Source organism: Lactuca virosa, chromosome 7, assembly GCF_052849685.1.
Source record: "Lactuca virosa cultivar CGN04683 chromosome 7, Lactuca_virosa_CGN04683_v6, whole genome shotgun sequence".
NCBI lineage: Eukaryota > Viridiplantae > Streptophyta > Magnoliopsida > Asterales > Asteraceae > Lactuca > Lactuca virosa.
The window spans coordinates 170,119,809-170,124,111 of NC_136432.1; the positions used below are offsets into that span (position 1 = coordinate 170,119,809).

At 35.9% G+C, this 4,303-nt stretch overlaps 1 non-coding gene across 1 annotated transcript; it reads right to left on the reverse strand.

Annotated features, from left to right (window-relative positions):
* Positions 1–259: 259 nt before the first annotated feature.
* LOC145127971 (small nucleolar RNA R71) lies at positions 260–366 on the reverse strand. The gene has a single exon (XR_013716574.1). It is a non-coding gene; the product is annotated as a small nucleolar RNA R71 (small nucleolar RNA).
* Positions 367–4,303: the final 3,937 nt, after the last annotated feature.

A 4,303-nucleotide genomic window follows, 5' to 3' on the forward strand; every position in this document is an offset into this window, starting at 1 on the left:
TACTGCACTGAAAGATATCCCATTTTACGGGAAGGATCAAGAGGATGCGTTCAAACATTTAGAAGAGGTGAACGATATTGCGGATTATTTTAATACTCTCAATATCCCAAGAGAGACAGCTTTGCTAAGGATGCTACCAGTCACTTTCAAGGGAGCAGCAAAAGACTGGTTAAAGGCACTCCCACCTGGTACGATCACTACATGGGCCCAGTTGCGTGAGAGATTCCTAGATCAGTTTTGTCCACCCTCCAAGATCTCTAAACTCAAGAAGGCAATTGCCAACTTTGAGCAAAATCCGGGAGAGTCATTATACGAGGCCTGGGAACGTTACAAGGGGTTGTTAAGGAATTGCCCTCAACATGACCTCAATATTCAACAGGATATGTCAATATTCTATGATGGGGTGAATGTCATGACTAGACAACTCCTTGATTCACAAGGACCACTAACAAAGAAGAACCCATTTCAGGCCAAGGAGCTGATTGAAGAATTCGCGAAGCACTCTCGTGAGTACCACAACCCTAGGCAAGATGGAATCAAAGGCAGTGGAGGCGCACAAACTGAAGAAATAGCAGCTATGGTGGCTATGCTGAATAATATGGACCGGAGGTTTGTTGGGTTTTGAGCATTCTAACACTTCCTAAGTGTACATGCAACCTTAATAAACCTTGGATCTATGTTTGTCTAAGGTACATGCAAAATATTAATTTCCAAGGTTTATAACCTATCTAGCATGGCATGGGGTACTTTTAAACATAAAAGGACTAGATGAATTACATACCTTTTGTTGATTGTTGATTCCTTGGAGTTTGAGAGCCAAGCACCAATAATGTGAATGCCTCAAATGGAAATCACAAATCACCACAAACTTGGAAAATGTATGAGAGAGTATACTAACACTTAGAAATCGGCCACCACTATTACACACACACTAGGGTAGTATTTCATGCAACATGAGCTTGTTTATATAGTGTGCATGGTTAGGGTGAAACCCTAATAACCCATGTCTTTTCCTTTCCAACGATCCATGGGTTAAAAGCTCCATGGATCATCCATGGACTTCCACATAAGCTTAGCCCATTAACAAATGAGTATTAGCCCACACCATATAAATATAATAGCCCATGATTTAATTAGTATTCCTTTTAATCACTAAATTAATTCATAATTAATTCAAGATTAAAACTAATTAAATAACATGACTTTATATTAATATATTATAACTTATAATATATTAATAAATCGTAAGTATACAATTCTCATAAAATTATCCATAAACAGTTTGGGTGAAGTGCAACCCAAATGGACCATGCCAGGTCGGGTCAAGTATATACCAAATAAGTTATGGACCTAGACACCTTATCCAATAGTCTCCCACTTGGATAAGTCTAATAACTATATTTGTGTATGTTACTTCAGGAACCAACCAGCAATCGTAGCTCTCGAAAACTCTGTTGAACTATGAAGCGCCATTTTAGATAAGTGATCATATAATCCTCTGTTCTCATGATATCAGCCGAACAAATACATGGAACAACGTCGTACTTATTGTCCAGCAGTTTGTTTCTCGATTTCCGATTTGTTTGACAAAGAACTAAATTGAACACATCAATTAGGTTCTGACCGGGCCCGGTACATAGGTCAAAACAAAATCATCGAGGGGCCCAGATATCGCTTCTAATCCTCCAAGGACTAGAAGGAAAGGATAAACTTCGACTCATATACTTGTTTCTACTACTTGTTGAATTATACACAAAGGCACGTTTTATAACATCAAGTTACTGATGCGTTTACGTGCAATCAATGCACAACCAACTCATAGGTAACAACTCATATCTCTAGGTTTGAAGACTTATATGATATTACCGTCTCACGATCACTCGAGATAAATTCCATGAAGTGATACAAGTGAGCGTGGGTTAATTCCAATACTCATAACTTATGAGTACTCATGAATGTTGTAGCAACCATTGCTATGTCTAAACACGTTTAGCCATCTACAAACTCGATTCATGACAGTCTTAATTCATACCTACTTCCAACATATGAACGACTGTGGAGTGTTTAAATAACTTAGTCATTCGGAAAGAATAACCTAGCTATTCTGGAAGTCAAAACATGCAAAGTGAAACACAATAATAATCGAATCCAATATGGTCTCAGAACCCTTTTGAATATAAATAAAACCACCTTTTATTTATCACCATATTGATTACACATTATTCATTGTATAATGTTTCAAATAATCAACTTAATACTTGAACAAAAACAATAGTCGTCCCATGCTCCTAGCATGTACACTTTGTTTTTCTAAACAATAGTTATGCCATACTCCAAGTATGCACACTATGTTTGTCTATGATCTTTACTTTGTGAAATAGATCAATTGAACATGATTCCAATGATGCTCATTTCACAATCCCAAATCCTTATTGTAAATGTAAGAATTCCGAATTCCTACCATTTACCAAAAAACTGTTAGATTTTAAACTTATATGTACTGATCCTCTCGTAATGATTATGCACAAGGTCACCAAAACCTTGTCATCAGTCATTACAGAGGATTCCAAAGGAGATCAACTCTATGGAAACGAAGTCTCATATTCAAAGTACATTGCTTTGAACATCCTTCTTGCACTAAGGTTTTCTAATCTTACACAGATTGAATAACTTCCACCTATGAAGAAATTTCCATAGTCCCATTTTGACTATCACTTCCGAACAAGAGTTACCTCTTTTCAGAATATGTCAATATGGTCCTTTCCAACAATTTATATCCTACTTCCAACTGTCCCCGAGCAACCAATCTTTGGAGAACCTTAGATTGTCCTCGACAATTGCTTAATCACTTTAGTCATATCCAATTCTAGACTTTTCCCTTCTTAATGCCCTAAGCATTTGGAAAATTTAGAAAGGATAAATATTATAGCACATGAAATCGATCCTATATCCGAAGCATATGGGACACGATTCATGATGTCTCACATAAAGACATGATACTAGACCAGTCTTTTGCTACAATAAGGATGAATATTATAGCACATGAAATCGATCCTATATCCGAAGTATATGGAACACGATTCATGATGTCTCACATAAAGACATGATACTAGACCAGTCTTTTGCTACAATATTTTTTATTTGCCATGTTTTCAAAATTTAACTATGAAGAGGGATGCCGTAATCATAATCGAATTTTGATAACGCAATATATATAGAATTTCTTTAAGTTGAACCATTCCAACATAAAATACATATATATATATCCTTGACTAAAGATGATTAAAAACTCAATCTAAGCTTTTAGAATTGAAATGAAGTATAATTTCCTCTCCCTTAATTATAGCAAAACAACTTTTCAACCCCTACAACTTTACGAATTGAAACTTTTGTTTTTCTATAATTAACATTGCTAACTTGCAACACTAAACATAATAATCATGCTCCCACTAACATGATGATTATCAGCATAACACTTATGCTCCCACTAGCTCTGACATATTTCCAGAAATCAGCTGGACTTCTGAAATTTAGATTCGTACACCCTTTCTTAGATAGCTCACATGTGTGTCTAAACAATTTCCAGAACTATGAAAAGGGATGCCGTAATCATAGTCTTAATTGTTTAGACCTTTGCCATTTCTCACAAGTCCATGTTAGTGTGCCGGTTAACCACACACGCTCCACTAACAACTTTGAGAATGCAAACATCACAATTGCTATCTACTTAAAATCTTCTTAGTGAAAGCATTTCCTCACCATCATTTTCATGAATCGGAGAGAAACCTTATGACACTTAGATTTTATAGTGTATGAGTTTCTATCCATGTGAATTTGTCAAAACCATAATCACAAGACAAGGTTAGTGACAAATTAGCCTTACATGGATTGAACTTGTTCAATCTTAATTTCTTGTCACCTGGTAGCACAAGGCCCACCAATGCTTCCAAGCTGTTATGCACACAGTTTAGAACTAACAAAACTCATATGCATAGTCAACTTAATAGGAACAGACACAGAAACAAGAATTATGTCAACTTAATAGGTTGCAAACCTTAAGTCGTGTGCTAGTGATAAAACTCAGGTTTTACTCTTGATATCTTGAAATCCTTTCAGGATCTTAAAGACTCCCACTGTCCTCTTGACATATAAGTTTCCCTAGTCAATAACCATTCCTTGACAAAACAAATATTCAAGGGATAGTGCAGATTCTTATTAAGATAAACACTTCACACAATTGGTCTTAGTTGGTCTTTGTCTTATCCAAGACATCACAACTTACCAATTTCAAATGTACAAGAGT